General features: G+C 47.0%; 1 protein-coding gene across 3 annotated transcripts in view; it reads right to left on the reverse strand.

Moving 5' to 3' along the window:
• Nucleotides 1-17,686, reverse strand: part of LOC104851131 (olfactory receptor 9Q2) — a 141,968-nt gene that overhangs the window by 121,772 nt on the left and 2,510 nt on the right. The window lies entirely within an intron of this gene.

The raw sequence follows: 17,686 nt of genomic DNA on the forward strand, positions 1-17,686 counted from the left end.
TATAAAATAAAGATACCATTTTAAACATTTCTAAGTATACAATTCTTTTTTTTTCCTGTTTTTTGGTTTTAGTTTTTGATTTTTGGTTTTCTGAGACAAGGTCTTCCTATATAGTCTGGGCTGGGCCACCCTGGATGGCATATAAAAGGACAGAGAGAAGGCGGGCTGATGCTTGTGCTCACTGCCTTCTGCCTGCCACACCACAGACTCTTTCTCTTCTCTGACGCTCCTCTGCCATGCCACCCTGGAGCCAGTCGACTATGGGATAAAATGTCTACAAACTGTTAGCCAAATAAACCTTTCTTCTTTTCACTTCGGGTGTCAGATATTTTGTCTCCGCAACAAGAAAAGTCAGCCTCCTTCCTCCCAGCCCCTGGTATCACTACTCTAATTTCTGTATATATAAAATTGCCTATTCAAAGAGTCTTCTGTGAGTGGCATCAGGTAATATTCATCCTTTTATTTCTGGTTCATTTAGCATAAAGTTTTCAAGGTTCACCCACGTTGTATATATACTCAGCTTTCACTCCGTATATGGCTGAGTGATATTCCATTGTGTGTAGAACACATCTCATTTACCTGTTCATCTGGCTGTGGAGAATCGGGCTGTCCCCACTTTATGACAGTTGTGAATGGGCTGCTCTGAATGTTGCTGTGCCCAAGCTATACCCCTGTGCCATGCCTGAGCTGTTTCCCTGTCAATATTTAAACATTCAAATCCTAATTCCAAGTATCCCAAAAGTTTACTGCAGTTGAAGACAGGAACTTTACAGAAGGCAAAAGGAGGTCAGGATGTGTTCTAACCCAATGTAACCAATGACCGACCTCACAGAGAGAGGGGTGTGGGAAACAGGCACACAGAGAAGAGAGAGCCCTGAAGACGCAGGCATAGGAGAGCCATCTGCCAGCCACAAAGAGCACAGAAGAAACAGCCTAGCCACATCTCCATCTGAGACGCCACAGCTGTGAGGGAATACATTCTATTATTCAAGTGTCACTGGTTGTAGTCATTTGTTAGGCAAACCTACCAGCCTAACACACACTGCTTTCAATTGCGAAGGAGTGTAATGCATCAGTTAGCAGAATTCCTACATCCTTTGGCAAATCTATGTTTAATTTTTGAGAAGCCACCATACTCTTTTCAATACCAGTTGCATTATTTTACATTGCCCCCCCCCAGTAATCTACCAGGTTTCCAATTTCTCTACATCCTCACCAACACTAATTATTTTCCTTTTGTTTTGTTTTGTGTTGTGTTTGTACTGAGGATCAAACTCAGGACCTTTCGCCTGCAAGGCAGGCAGCAGAACCACGAGCTAAATTCCCAGCCCTAATTATTTTCCCTTTTGAAAAACAATAACCATTCTATGACAGACTGTCTTTTCTCTTCAAGAAGCAAGTGAGTGGTTGGCACTCAGTCAGACACTGGTGCAGGGGTCTGCTTCGGTCTCCACCTGTCTTTTCCAGCTGGAAGACAGGAAGAGTCGCCTGCCTCCTGCCAGCTGCATCTGTGCCCAAATGGGGCAGGCAGGAGCTTTGGAAAGATCACATCAGGGCCCAGTAGTTCCCTCAGAAGTAAAAAGAGAAGTTTGTAACTTGGAGGCAATCAGTCTGAGACCCTCAGACACTTGTACCAGGAGGCACATCCAGGAGGATATTCATGGCATAGTGTAGTAATGAAACACTTCCCACAGCCATCCACAGATCTGGTGCAGTGACCATCAAAATGTCAATGACAGAATTTTTTTTAATTCTATAATTTTTTTATATAAGCAGAAAAGATTCCAAGTAAGTAAAGTCTTGAGAGGAAAAGAAAACAAAGCTAAAGGTATCAGATTCCCTGACTTCCGAAGATCCTGTAAAGCTATAGTCACCAAAACAGCATGGTACTGATCTAAAACAGACACACAGAGCAGTAGAAAAGAAAAAGTGCCCAGACATAAACCCACAATTTTACAGAAAATTGATTTTCAAAATAGGTCCCCAGAATACACAATAAGGAGGGTATATTCCATTCTATAGACAATGCTGGCAAAACTGTATATCCACCCAGAGACGAATAAAATGAGACCTGCCTCAGAAAAAACAAAAATTAACTCAAAATGAGGTAAAGACTTAAATATCCCATGTGAAATAATAGAGCTACAGGGAAAAACATAAGGTATAGCTCCATGAAATTGGTCCGGGCAATGATTTTTTAAAATATGACTTCACAGATCAAAAAAAAAAAAAATAGAAAAATGGGATTTCATCAAACTAAAAACTTCTGCACAGGAAGGCAAGGAATCAACAGTGAAAAGACACCAGGCAGGATGGGAGAAGATATTTGCAGAATACACATCATCTGCTAGAGCTTCATCTCCAAAACAATTAAAAGGAACTCAATCAACTCCAGCACAACAACAAATCACACAAACAAATTCAGTCTGACCGGAATAGACATGTTGCCAAAGAAAGAGTGCAAACGGCTGACAAGCACAGCATGAGAAAAACAGGCTGTGCCTCACGAATTTTCAGGGGAATACAAATCAAAAACAATGAGACATCACCTCACTCCTGTCAGCATGGCCGTTCCCAAAAGATAAGTGCTGGGGATGTGGAGAAAAGGAACCTGCACACTGCTGGTGGGAAGATGAGCCGGCACCACCATTACGGAAGAGTACTGAGGCCCCCCAGTGTTAGACACGAGGCCATTGCATGCTCCGTGACACACTCCTGGGCACAGTGCAAAGGAAATGAGATAAGCGTTGTGAAGAGACATCTGGGCTCCCGTGTTGGTTACAGAGCCACGTACTGCAGCCTAAGTGTCTACCCGAACAGCAAGAACGTGACACGTGGAGAGTACGGGATGAGAAAGAATGACCTCCCATCTGCCAAGATGAAACCCACTGCTCCGTGGGACCAATGCACACTGATTTTCAAAATGTGGAATAAAGAATGAAATCTTGTGATTCGCAGAAACATGGACGAACACGGAGGACATTGTGCTAAGTGAAATAAGGGGCCCAGAGGGGCAACCTATGTGAGCTCAGCACACTGCGAAGGTAAAAGCCAGTTTCACAGAAGTGAAGAATAACATGGCAGCTAAGGGCTGGAGGGAGATGAGGGAGGGGCCGTGGGGCGATCCTCATCAGAGGAGGTAAACACAGCCTGGGAGGAGGAACAAGTTCAAGAGACCCACGGTACAGCATGGTGACACAGCCAATAAAGATGCATTCTCGAGAAACACAGAGTTCATACTTCATGTTTTCTCCGCAGACATGATAGTTGCAGAACGTAATGCATTACGATCAATATATATAATTTTATCTGTCAATTCATTTAAAACTTTCAAAAGTTCTCAAGACAATGTATGTTATCCAACAGAGAAACAAGTAAATCAACTTTTGCATTAAAAATGCATAGGACTCTGTACTGTAAATACACAGTTAAAATGAGTGAATCATAACTATATTAGCTTCCTGGCTCATCCTCCAAAATATAAGACTGAAGGCAAAAGCACAAACTGCAACGTAGTCTGTACAGTCTGGAATTGAGTCCATTCTGCCACTTTCCAGCTCTGCACCCTTAGGGAACTTATGGAACTTGTTTGTGCCTTGTTCTTTTCCATCTGTGAAGTAGGATAGTATGTGTGCATAGTACTGGGCTGAGGGTTAAATGCACTTAGCATATGCAAAACCCCAGGGCCAGGGATGGCGCTCAGTGGTTGTGCAGCCTGCTGCACAAGAGCAAGGACCCGAGTTTGATCCCCAGTACTAAAAAGAAAAAAAAAATTAAAAAAAAAAAAAAAATTAAAAAAAAAAAAAATAAAAAAAAAAAAAATAAAAAAAAAAAAAATAAAAAAAAAAAAAATAAAAAAAAAAAAAATAAAAAAAAAAAAAATAAAAAAAAAAAAAATAAAAAAAAAAAAAATAAAAAAAAAAAAAATAAAAAAAAAAAAAATATATATATATATATGTAAAACACCTACCCCAGTGCTTGTCACAAATAAATGTTCAGTAGTGTTATTATCTGTGGATTCCTTTCTGTAGAAAAATATAAAAGTACAGACTCATTAAGAAAAATTATTGTAAATTTAGAAAAAAATGGGGAAAGGGTCATGGCGTGTCCTTCGGGGTGGGGTTCACAGCCCCATACAAGGGTTGTCTAGGGGGAGCACCTGGTTTGACTCATTGTTACTGCTAAGTGTCAGATTTAATGAAGCTGCATATTAACTTACAGGTTTTTGTAGAGACACAAATAATTTCTGTCTTGTAGAAAAAATAGCCCTAAAGCATATGATTTATCGTCATATAACAAGACAAGAACCACCTGGTTGCCAAATGCAGAATCTTGCTCTAATTTTCCATATTCACTTTCCTGTGAATACTCATTGCTGCAAAAGCTTTTGGAACCAGATTAACATTTTACTCTTTTGCTGGGTGACAAGTTAAATAAACTCAGCTACTCAGTTTATGTGCATGAGCCACCTTTGAATTCTTTTTTATTATGCTATCACAGACTAAAGGATTCCAAACCAATTTATGACAATGGTTGTCTCTAGGGAAGGAGAGGATGGAATGGAATCTCAGTGACCCAGAATGTGATGCTGGCCTCGTTTAAAAACATGCGGACCCAATGAATGTGACACCAACCCAACAGGAGCGTTAACTGTGATGTATTGCAGATGCATGCCAATCAAAATGTCTTTTACATGTAGACAAAATAATATATATATATTTGAAACCTATGACAAAATATTCACATTTATTAAGTCAAACAGCAGACACATGAGTACTCATCATATTAATCTTTGTGTTTTCAATCTCTTTTTCTTTAACTCTCCAAAACAGAAGCAATACGTCAGAGAGACGTAAGATAGAAAGCCCTGTGCATCCCAAACTGCTGGCCAGCACCACTGACAGGGTACAGGCACTGTGAGAGGACTCATGGGCCAGAAGCCAAAGCACAAAAATGAAAGCTGTGCATCTAAGATCAGTTAGCGGGGCTGGGGATTTAGCTCAGCGGCGCCACACCTGCCTGGCAAACATAAGGTCCTCAGTTCCATCCCCAGTACAAAAAAAAAAAAAAAGAAGAAGAAGAATTTAAAACCAATTACCTGCAGGGCACTGGGGAACCACCTCTCTTTAAACAGTGGCTTTCTAACCCATGTAACTCTGAAAACTATATGGCACATAGCATTCCGCTTACAAATTTTCTTAAGCCCAGTATCAAGTTGAAAAACAATCTAATAAAACTGTGTCAACTTTTTATTTTCTGTGATGTTTCAATGTTATTACTAAAAGTTACAAATCTGGAGCTGGAAGTACAGCCCAGAGGTACAGCCTATGCCTGGATCCCCAGTACTTTAAAAAAAATTAATATATGCAAAAGCAGACAGTACAGCAAATTAACCCCCATTTACCTATCACCTAGCCTCAAGAATTATCAGCTTACAGCCAGTTCTTGCTGTATATCATCATTCCTCTCAGGCAGAAATTTTTTTCTTTTGTTACCAAGGATCGAACTCAGGACCTTGCACTTGCAGGAAGATGGCAGCACCACTGAGCTAAATCCCCAGGCCAAGGCAGATTATTTTAAAGCAAGTCTCTTTTTTTTTAATTATTCATAAACTGTGGAGCACCGCTCTGCTATGAAGAAGGCTGAAGGTGAGTCATCTGTAGGAAAACAGAGGCACCTTGAAACCATAAAGCTAAGTGAAATAAATCAGAGCTTAAATATCGTGTGGTTTCTCTGGTGTGAGAAACCCAAAGTATAAATGAATTATAGAACAAAGTGAGAGTTGATAGGAATCAGAATCAGGGAGAGAGATCTTTTTTTTTTCTTTTTTTTTTTTTTTGTACCGGAGATCTTTTTCAGTAGGAAAGGCAATCAAGAGATGGAAGAGGGAGGAGGGAGGGGAGAAAATGAAGAAAGAATGAAAATGTGTTCTGTGTGTGGACCAGTTAAACACAAGGAATGCGATAACTGTCCTGCAAACAGGGCACTAATAAATGTTTTTAAAACCTAAAATTTTTGGTTGGTCATGGTGGCGCATGCCTATAATCCCTGCACTCAGGAGGCTGAGGCAGGAGGATCACCAAGAGTTCCAGGCCAGCCTGAACTACCAAAGGAGACCCTGCCTCAAAAACAAACAACAGACATTTTTTTAATAATTTCAAAAAGCAATGCTCAATGTCCTGGTGCTTGTTTTTAAATGTCCAAATGTGTCTTTTTATGTTTTGTTTTAATATCGGTATCTACTTTGCTGTCTTCTCTGAGCATCCCTGGCCGTCCCCCCAGCAGTCTACCTGGACTCTGAGGCCTGCCGCTCTGTCCGCAGCTGGGAGCCCCTGAGCTACGGCTCTGGGATTCTCTTCAGCTCTGACAACTTGTGACCCACAGAACCAGGACCACCTGGCTCTGGGGCTTCAGCTGAGCCCAACATGACTGTCTAAAGAGAGCTGTGTCAGCTGAGAAAAGACCAGCGAGGAACCACACACATGCACACACATGTACCCCAGATAGGCACCATCAAGGAGGAAAGGGGGTCCCCGGCAGCTGCAGGGAATGCCCCTTTGGCTTCTCCTGTGCCCACTTGTACTTCTTGTACTTACACTCAGCTTCGTTTCTGAAAATACCACTTCTCTAAATTGCCCCACAAGGAAACCACTCATTCCACTAACAAGGCCCCCAGTGCCTCTTCGATCATCCCCTAGCGGCCAAGGCCAGGCAAATCTCCTAAGAGGCTCAGGCCCCAGAATCCCTGCCCTATTGTGTCCGGGCCCACACAACGCTCCTCCACCTCTGGGACACCGACTGTGACAACCCGGACGGTGACAAAAGCTTGTGATGAGGAAAGACTCTCACCTCAGCCCTGTCCACAGCCACGCAGCTCCTCACCTGTCCCCGAACCCAGTGGCCCCCATTTCTCTGATCAGTATTGGGGTCCAGCAGGAAGCCTCCTTGGGTTATTGAGCCGAAAACTGGGTAAACGGTCCCCAGGTCCCTGGGGCTCCCAAGGGCTTGGACGATCCTTCCCAGGCGCACTTCTGAACGCTCGCCCACACCTGCTGAGCCTCACTAACCTCCCTCCGGGGACACTCCCTGCCCACCCCAGGAGCAGAACCACTTCCCACTGCACATGCCACCAGTCTCTCCCCCGAGGCCTGCGCCTTCCAGGCACCTGGAGAGGATGCAAGGGTGGGGCGCTCAGGGACCTTCCCAGAGCCCTCGGCCTCCAAAGACCTAGGGTGAAGGGGCTGGCGCCGGCTTCGTACAGCCTGGCTGCGACAGGGTGCGGCCACTGCGTCAGCCCCGGGTGCCACACTGGGTTCGCCCGAGCTGTGTGCCTCATCACCAGGCCCAGATGTGCGGCCTGCCAGGGCCAGCCCCGGGAGCAGAAACTCCCAGACACAGGCTGGCGGGAACACAAGCCCGGGAGCAGCCACAAGGCTCCGCTGGGAGGATCCTGAGGCCCTGGGGGCTGAACCAGGCCGGAAGCCCCCTCCCCACTGCCAAGGTTGGTGTTTGTCTGTCAGAAACTGTGGGGGCCGCTGGAGCTCGTTCAGGAAGGTGAGGTGCCCATTTGTGTCTCCTTTTCTTCCCCCCAAACCTAACCCCACCTCATCCCCTCTTCTTGGGCTTAAGCCTCTGCTGAGATCCATGGCGTCCAGGGGTCCTGAGCAATTTCTACCAGCTCCAAGTCCAAGCTGCATGAACGCGCCCTGTGGTGGTGGAAACTCAGGTACTCAAGCGCTGCTCCGCCTCCAGATGTGCACCAAGCACACCGGCGCCCTTCCCTCTCCTTCTGCACAGAACTGAGGGGATGGCCGGGCATTGGCCTGGCCCTCCTCGGGGCTGAGGCAGGAGAATGTCACGGTTCAGCCCAGCCTGGGTACTCAGTGACCCAGGGAGACTGCCTCGAAATGAAAAGTGAAAAGGCCTGGACACAGCTCAAGGCAAAGGCCCCGGGTCCACGAAGTACCACACAAAAAGAAAGAAATGACGAAGTAAGGCTCAGAGAGGTCAAGGAACCCTTCCTCCACCGTCCCGACCCCTCCAGGGCACCTCTTCCCAGGAAATGCTCGCTGAGGAGATGAAGTCCCTCTGCCGGCCTCGGGCTTCCTCTTCCCTCCTCCTCCCTCATTCTTCGTGGCCCAGCCTCCTGCCTCCTGGTGCTGGAGCCGTCCAGGCCATGCCCAGCCTCCAGCAGTGGGTTCCTGCTGCTGGGGGAGCCCTGCCCAACCCCACCCTCGCTTCACAGGAGGAGTCTGTCTCTCAAAACTATGTTTAAGACGTTAAGTGCCCACCACCATGTCTTCCGCCATGTTGGATAGTGGTTGTGTAAATACTTTGAAAACTTAATCGCTCGGGTACTTTTTAACAACTGTGATTTTTCAAGTCTCTGAGGAAGAGTAGTCATTCAAACACTTGCTGCTTGCTTGATGCGAAACTGAAAACAGTCTCTGCCATTGAAAGCACTGCAAAGTGTGAGGCAGAAGTTTAAAAAAAACGCTGAGGCGGGAGAAAGTCTTAAAACATTGGCAAAGGCTCTCAGACAGTTCTGAGTGAGTTTAGGGAGCAAAGCTGGAGGAACTTCCCCACCGAGGCCTGGGCTGTGAGGTGTGGTCAGAAAATGCAATGAATGTCCACATTTTTAAACATCTATTACCGCAACAGACACGCGGCCATCCAGCGCCCTCGGACTCCTTCCCCACTGCAGACACACTCAGCCCTCGGTCTCACCACTTCCCGAAGCAGTTCTGGAAGTCTTGTTATGTGACTCTTCGCCTAACTAAGGATCTCGATGAGTTCAGTGGCATGGCCGTGACGGAACGCTGACGTCCCCATCCATGGATTTATCGTAACGAGGTTTCTCAGGACTTACTGCACCATGCACAGATCACATGTTTACCAGAGGTTTCTTGCTGGGAGTGGATCTTTCTGGGCTGGACAGAGCCGCCTAAGACTGTCCCTTACAGTCAGGGTGAAGGGGCTGACTGTAAGTCTCTGTTTGTTTTCTTACAGTCTCTTCTCTTCCACACGTTCACATGGACTCCTCTTCCCAGGCACATGCGCACAAAGAACCACACTCAGGCAGGAAGCACAGGAGAGCCGGAACCAGGTGTGAGTCCAAGGTCCTTCTTGAAACTTGAAGGCCCAGAGAGAGGAGAACAGTCTGGGGTACCAAGCTGGAACTAGGGAGCAGCTCCATCCATCAGCCAGTGCTTTCCCCTACCCTGTACCTGCCACACCAGGTGAGAAAAAGGCGAGGCTGTTCTCCCTGGGGCTTTGCATGCTGACCCCACAGGTCCTCCACAGAAATCTGCCTCATGTGACCTGAGAGTGCATGAGGTTTTCACGGGCCTGATTTTCAAAGTGTAGCCCACACCACCCCAGAGGAAGTCACAGGGGGCCGAAAGGAACGGAAAGGACGGGAGGAAGGACAGACCCCGCAGCACCATCGCCAAGCGCACTGCGTCCTGGTGACAGCCAGCCAGCTCCGCGCACTGCTGCGACAGTGGCCACGAGCTAGGGGAGGGGGCCCGGGGCTACTGAAGCATGAGATGGAGGGAAGGAGCACCGGACGTGCTACACGCTGGCCGGCCCGCCAGCACAGGGCTGAAGAAGCCTTACACTGACGGCCGTCGTACAGAAACTCATGTATAGGAAAGCTCCAGGATCGGCAAATCTACAAAGGAAATAAATTAATGGGTCAGAGGCTGGGAGGAACAGAGACAGGGAAACAACTACTAATGACCACAGCTTTTGGGGTGTTTTTGTTTTTTTGGTACCAGGGATCAAACTCAGGTCCTTGCACTTGCGAGGCATAATTTTCTTTTTTGAATGTTAGAAGTGTCCCGGAATGAAATGGTGAGGACAATTCTGACAACCACTGAAAAGTGAGTTTGACGGTACCTAAATTATATCTTAATTCTTAAAGAAAGTAGCAGAATGAAATAAGTATCAACAGCGCTGTAAGCCGGGGTAGGTGGCGCACGCCTGTAATCCCAGCACTCAGGAGGCTGAGGCAGGAGGGTCACTGTGAGTTTCAGACCAGCCCGGGCTACACAGTGAGTTCAAGGCCAGCCTGAACCACAAAGTGAGACCCTGTCTGAAGAAAACAAACAGACATACAGAGGCACAAGAGTTCTGAGGCGATGCCTCATATTTATTGATCCCCTACTGTGTTCCAGACCTTCAAATATTTCAGTCTTTCTCCACCCATGCCCCAGAGCACCCCGGAGAAGTGGGCACAGTCCATTCTTCACAAATGAGGACACCAAGCCGTAGGTAGAGCTGAGCCAGGGGACACAACTGGTTGATGTCGTGGCGACAACCCTGCGGCACCACCTGTGAGCTCCCCACCATAGCGGGGTCTTCACCTCTAGCCGCTGGGCGCCTTCCTTTTACCTGCTCAGAACATACGGTCTGGTGATGATCTTCTGTCCCCTCTACAGATGACACCTGGAGAGCTAGCCCTGGCCAGCGGCAACCACACCCCCATCAGCAGGTTCCTTCTGCTGGGCTTCTCCAGCGACCCGGACCTCCAGGGGCTGTTGTTTGGGTCCTTCCTGCTCATCTACGCAGTCACGGTGCTGGGGAACCTGGGCATGATGGCCCTCATCCTCGCCGATGCCCGTCTCCACAGCCCCATGTATTTCTTCCTCAGTGTCCTCTCCTTCCTTGATATCTGTTACTCCTCCATGGTCACACCCAAGCTCCTGCTCAACTTCCTGGCCTCGGACAGGTCCATCTCCTTCCAGGGCTGTGTGGCCCAGCTGACCTTCTTTGTGGTGCATGTGACGGCCGAGAGCTTCCTGCTGGCCTCCATGGCCTATGACCGCTTCGTGGCCATCTGCCAACCCCTCCATTACAGCTCCGTCATGACCAAAGGGACTGTCTGCAGCTGGTGGCTGCTTCCTACGCGTTTGGTGGCGCCAACTCCGCCATCCAGACTGGGAACGTCTTCGTGCTGCCCTTCTGTGGGCCCAACCAGATCACACACTACTTCTGTGACATCCCGCCCCTGCTGCGCTTGGCTTGTGCCCACACAGACACCGCGGAAGTGGTCCTCTACCTCTTCTCTGCCCTGGTCACCCTCCTGCCTGCCGCGGTCATCCTCACCTCCTACGGCCTGGTCCTGGTGGCCATCGGGAGGAGGTGCTCAGCAGCAGGGCGGGAGAAGGCCCTCTCCACCTGTGCCTCTCACTTCCTGGCCATCGCCATCTTCTACGGCACTGTGGTTTTCACCTACGTCCAGCCCCACGGCTCCACTGGTGAGGTCCGTGGCCAAGTAGTGTCCGTGTTCTACACCATAATAATCCCGATGCTCAACCCCTTCATCTACAGCTTCCGCAACAAAGAGGTGCAGAGCGCCCTGCACAGGCGGCTCCGGGCCGGCGCGTCCCCCTGCTGAGCCCCAAAGGCGGTGCTGGCAGGAGGAAGAGCGTCTTCCAGGCCACAGAATGAGTTTCTGTCACCAAGAGCAGCCTTCCTTTCGAAGGGAAACAGTACATATTACACTCTGTACACTTTGTTTGTAAACTGCAGTTTAGAAAACATCTCTTTACTATTCAATAAGTTCATTGGTACATTTTAGGTATACGGTACAGTTACATTCGTCACTGGGAATCTGTACCTTTACATGACCCATCTTGGATCTTATTTTTCCCCATTCCAATGCCCTCTCTTCACCCCCTCCATCTATTTACAAGGACTTTGTTTCCATTTTTTCCTTTCCTTACCCCTACCCCTTCCCCTTCCCGCCATATCATTAGTTGCTGTTGTTGGCAGCTACAATGGCAGATACAAGACTCAGTTTAAAAACAAAACAAAACAGTGAATGACCTAAATTCATTGAGAGAGTGTGTAGTCAACATCAGAGACTTCATATCAAACAGGGATATTTCAACTACGCAGCAGCCGCAAACTGAGTCTTTGCTGACATCTCATCCTAACCATCAAGAAATACCAAGCAAGAGGCAATGCAACTGGTGCCATTTTGCCACTGATTTAGTGAAACAGGAGTGGACAGCAAATGGCTTGGGAAAAACATATCCTTACACATCAGACTGAGCTGAGGTTTGTGGAGCTGTCTCATTGACACCACAGGACCAAGACAGACCTTCCCTTGGACAGCTATTTTCAAGAAAGATGTATATTGGGGTTGGGGAATTTAGCTCAGTGGTTCCACTGCGTGCCTCACAAGCCCAAGGATGGGAGTCTGATTCCCGGTCCAAAAAAAAAAAAAGATGTACATATGTGGCTCATAATTCTCAAGGTTGTGTGTGTGTGTGTGTGAGAGAGAGAGAGAGAGAGAGAGAGAGAGGTGGAGGAGTTATGTTTGGGCAGTTTCAGCATTATATAAGATACTGTGCTTTGGGAAATGATTCAAAAACTTTTTTATATATTTGGTTTTAGTATCTTTAAATATACATGTAATGAAGCTGGGCGTGATGGCGCACGCCTGTAATCCCAGCACTCGGGAGGCTGAGGCAGGAGAATCGCTTTGAGTTCGAGACCAGCCTGGGCTACATAGTGAGTTCCAGGTCAGTCTCAACTACATAGTGAGACCCTGTCTCAAAAAAACAAACAAACAAACAATATAAATATATATATACACACATACATACATACACACACATGTAAGGTGGTAAAAGTGTCTTAGTGAGTCACACAAATGAAGATGTTGAACTCAAAGACCTAATGAGGCTTGAACACTGGACTGGAACGCATGCTCTAAAATGAATACGAAGTCTTACTGAATTGAGTCAGCTACAGACTGAGACTTTGGGATTACAGTAATACAAAGCCTTTCTTCCAATCTACTTTAAGGAAATTATTCTACCATCAGAAACTCTTACTAAACCAATAAGTCTATCACAGCATCATGTCCAAAAACAAAAACCTGGAAATAGTCTAAATATTCAAGAGAGAAAAAGGATTAAATGATTTATCTTCCAAATAGATTATGATGCAACCATCAGTAATTATGTTTAAGAAGATTAGGCAAGGCTGAGGATTTAGCTCAGTGGTGTCACTGCCTCACAAATTCAAGGTCCTCAGTTCGATCTCTGGTACAAAAAAGAAAAAAAAGATTAGGTAAAAACAAGAAAAAGAGCAGGCCAGGACACCCAGAGTGCAAAGCAATGTAATAAAAATGAGTAGCAGAAAAACACAAAAATGTAACTAACAGTTATATTAGAGTGGTAGCACAATGGGATAAAACTTTTTTCATTGTTCGCAAAACTTTCCAGAACTTTTTAGATGAACATGTTTAATTCTGACACTTTTTTTTTTTTTTTTTTTTGTACCAGGGATCGAACTCAGGTCCTTGAGCCTGCTAGGCAGGTGGCAGAACCACTGAGCTAAATCCCCGGCCCTCTGATACTTTATTCTAAAAAGGACTCATTCTAAAAATCCTTTCCAGGAGCTGAATGTAAAAATCACTCATTTTGTTGTCTTTCACTGAGCAAATTTTTATTCCATTCTGCCTCTATTCTACATTCCTTTAATCTATGAACTATGTGCTTAGTACATGCCTACAACTGGAGTCGAATGGAACATTCTTCTAAAGAGATCTGGTAAAATCTAATTCCTTCATAAGGAAAACACTTGGCAGTTAGGTGCAGGCCAGGCGAGGCGTGGACTGACAGAACATGCAGTAGACACACAGCTTACACCACAGTGACGGACAATCCCAGACATCAGGAAATTAATCCCACAGACATTCTCATCGGTGCGAACAGTGACACACACCGGTGATGCTGCGAGGAAACTCAGCCATCCTTGGAAAGGTCTCTGGCCCTTTTATCTGGTAATAATTCCAGTCCAACCCATGCCCTCCGAGACTGTCAAGGGGAACCCTCCAGGTTCTCTACAGGTAGAGCTTCTGAGGACCTAGCCTGAGGCGGGCTCATGGCCTGCAGCCCGGGTCTGGCCTGAAACCAGTTTAGGCCTCAACATTTCAGTGCAGAAGCCTGGAGACTTGTGGTCCTTGGGCCCAGAGATGAAATTTGGTAAATGCTTAACTTTGTCATTGGCAATTGAACAGTTTGTTGAAAGCATCTTCAGTAAGGGGAAGTGAAACCCGAAGAAGTAAATCAGGATGAGGAATGAGGTGACTCGTTTCTGGGTGACTGAGGCAGGCTGTCTGCGCCAGGGGAGGCAGACACTGCTCCTTCTGACGAGCATTTTGTCAGAACGCAAGGTTCCACTCCAGGCAGTAAAACTAACTCTCAGATCGGGTGACTGACAGCTGGCTGCAGTTCAGGGCCACAGTCACCTTGAAGTCTAAAATTAAATAATGCACCACATAGTTGTGGTTACTAAGGCTGACTTTTATCTAAGTTTAAACCCCAAACTGTATCATCCAGGGAACGGCACACATGCAGACACATACGCTCCTGACGGAAAAACCGGAAATAAAACGCGCAAGCCAGATGTACCTGTGATGCAGCTCCATCTGCCAGAAGCATTCATTTCATTCCTACACTGCTATTTCCCATGCTTTCTAATACGTGGATTATCTGATTTCTTGCTGGTTCAGTTGGTGTAAAAGTGCATCTTGGGATTTTAAGTGTGATTTCCCTAATTCCTAAGGAGATGCTGGCAAACCCAGTCCCACAGGTCTCTGTTTGCTGTGAGGATGTCTACAAATGGAGAGCCCAACTTGTAAGACGTCGAGACCATGCAAGAGTCACGGTGGGCCACTACCCACCTCCACTGCAGAGATGTTGTGCAGGCGCCTGCAGAGTGACTATGATGCCCCAGGTGGGCACCCTGCAAGTGTCTGTTCCAAAAAGGAGGGGATGGATGGCCCCGTGCTTGCCTCTGGTGGCACGGTCCTCGCCTGGGCAATCCCCAGATTCCGGACGATTTAGAGCTGACCCACACATCCCAGAGCGGCACTGTATTCAGCTCTCTGCAGTTCCTCCCAGCGCTCCTGCTGTGGTCTGGGAGAGCATTTACAGCAGAGGGGAAAGAACAAGGGCAAAGACCAAGAAGTGAGAGGGCGACACTGCGCCCTCTTCCCTGGTCCCGGTCCGCCCCGCACATGAGCAGCAGGAAGACTGGACACGACCGGCTCGCCGTGCGGCCCAGCGTGGTGATGGCACCTGACAGCTGGCAAGGTGGGCTGACGCGCGCATGGCCATGGCTTCCCTTCACGATGTACCGGTGCTGCCGGCAGATGCTGGCCAGACTCAGCACCCCCACCCCAGGCCCCTGCGGGCAGAGATGGTCTCACCAAGGCCAGGAGGAGAAGACAGGCCCCACTCCAGAGCACAGACGTGGGAGAAGTGGGCCTCACCAGACCTCCTGGCCACGTCTCATCTGCCGCCAGCTGAGGACATTGTGTTAAGTCACTGAAATCTGGGCTCTGTTTAAAGGTGTCAGGGTACTGAAGAACAGGGAACTTGATTCTTCCCCCAATGGCTGATAAAGCCTCCTCCTTCCTTCCTGGCCGCTCTCTGGCAGCTCCTGTCATCACTTCCCTGACCGCTACATCATTAGGCAACGCCTCCCATCACCCATCATCAAAAGTCCTCGTCAGAGTGGTATCCAGGAGTGTGCTGGGTAACTGTCACTGTGACCACAGCAGAGGTCCTCCCTGCTCCAGGGCAACGCTTAGGAGGTGGGTACTGTCCTCTTTTTACTGAGGAAAAAAAGGTTCAAGAAATTCTCAACTTCCTACAAGTTGAGTCCACAGTTCATACACATTCTCACAGCTATCAAAGACTTGCAAGGCCAGGGATTTAGTTCAATGGCACCACACCTGCCTGGCAAGCAGAAGGTCCTGGGTTCGAGCCCCAGTACTGCAAAAAAAAAAAAAGACGTGCAAGATCTGGTTTGCTACTAAACATAGGAAAATATCCTTGGTGATTAGGGAAATGACAGTTAAAATTCCAAGATGCACTTTATACCCAACAAATTGGCAAAAAAAAAAAATCAGATAATGCAAGCATTACTAAGGTTGTGAAAGGACAGCACGTAAAACTGAACACTTTCAACAATAATTTAACATCAAATTTAAAAGGTGAGGGCTGGGGATTTAGCTCACTGGTTCAGTCGCCTGCCTCAAAAGCCCAAGGAACCGAGTTCAATTTCCTGTACAAAAAAAGAAAAGGCGAATGTGATTCCCGTAATCCCATTACTCTGGGAGGCTGAGGCAGAGGGATCGCAAGTTCAAACCCACCCTAGGCGACTTAGAGAGGTCTTGCCTCAAAGTTTATAAATAAATGGATGGATGGATGGATGGATGGATAGGTGGATGGGTGGAAGGACGGACGGACGGATGGTGATGTGACTCAGGGCAAAGGACCTGGGTTTAATCCTCAGTACCACACCAAAAAAGTGATATGTTATATGTGCTCTGATCCAGCAGTTCAATTAGTAGGCACATAATCTAGAGCAGGTCCAGAAATGCTTACGGTGACATGGTCAGGGGACAAAAGTCGCTTTTCTTCGACCCCTTTTGCTTCCTCTCTCCGCCTCCACCCATCTCGATTCCCTCCTTCCTTTCCTCTCGTGTTTGTACGTTTGCACTATACAATCCCTGTGCACCGTGGATATGTTTACATAACACACTCCAATTTCTTTTTTTCCTCCTTTATCCTTTCCCTTTTCCTCCATCTCTTGATCCCCTTTCCCTTTAAGAACAAACTATCTCCCTCCATCTCATTACAGTAAATCCCCAACTTACAGAGTTGCAAACTTCCACAGGTGTTCTGTGTAAGGCTCGCTGTGTCAGATTATGAACGAATCCAATTTACGAACATTCTCCCAGAGCAGAACGCATTTGGTTCCGTTCTGTGTCATTTCCTGTGAAGTCGGTGGGAGCTCTGTGCAGGACAGCACCGGCCTCCATACATGAAGGTGAAATACTTGGTGCTTGAGCAAAACCCAGTTTCCAAATGAATTTCTGTTGGTTGAGAGAGCAGCTTGAGGACTCTGTGCTTGGCATCAGTCTATTTCCTTGGCAGTTTTCTGCAGTCACCACTTAGAAAGCTCCTGGTCTGCAGGATTTCAGTCCCCTATATACTCTGAGCGCTGGGGACCAAACCTAAGGCCTCACGCGCTGGAGAAGTGTTCTACCTCCGAGCTACACCCTGACCCCAACAATTACCTTCATAATTCAAAAAAATGAGTAGAGAGGATTTCAGATATCCCCAACATAAAAAAGTAATCAATGTTTGAAATAATGGGTAGACCAATGACCCTGATTTTATCATTACATATTTTTTGATCATTGCATATTGTAAACATGTATTAAAAATCATATTGGCGTCGGGGATTTAGCTCAGTAGTGCCACTGCCTGCCTCTCAAGCACAAGGTCGGGAGTTCAATCCCCGGCACCAAAAAAAAAAATCATATTGTATCGCATTAATATATACAACTGTGTCAATTAAAACTTTTTAAAACATATGAATGATAAATAAAACCACACAAAGCAAAAAGAGAAAAAGTAAACTTAAGCATCTATCAACAATAAACATGTAAAAAAAAAAACAGTAAACATGGGTGGAAACAATAGAGGAAGTTAGTGCGACAGCAGCTGAACAGCACAAGGAAACAAACCATGCAACAGGAAAATGTGTGTGAAACAAGCCTGAGCACACGTGGACGCCCACAGCTACTCCACTGCCCACAGCTTCAAAGGAAGCCTCTCTTAGGGCCCTGTGTGGAGCAGGCCCTGCGCCT

The sequence above is a fragment of the Fukomys damarensis genome, unplaced genomic scaffold, assembly GCF_012274545.1.
Source record: "Fukomys damarensis isolate Sample0158 unplaced genomic scaffold, DMR_v1.0_HiC HiC_scaffold_27, whole genome shotgun sequence".
Classification (NCBI taxonomy): domain Eukaryota; kingdom Metazoa; phylum Chordata; class Mammalia; order Rodentia; family Bathyergidae; genus Fukomys; species Fukomys damarensis.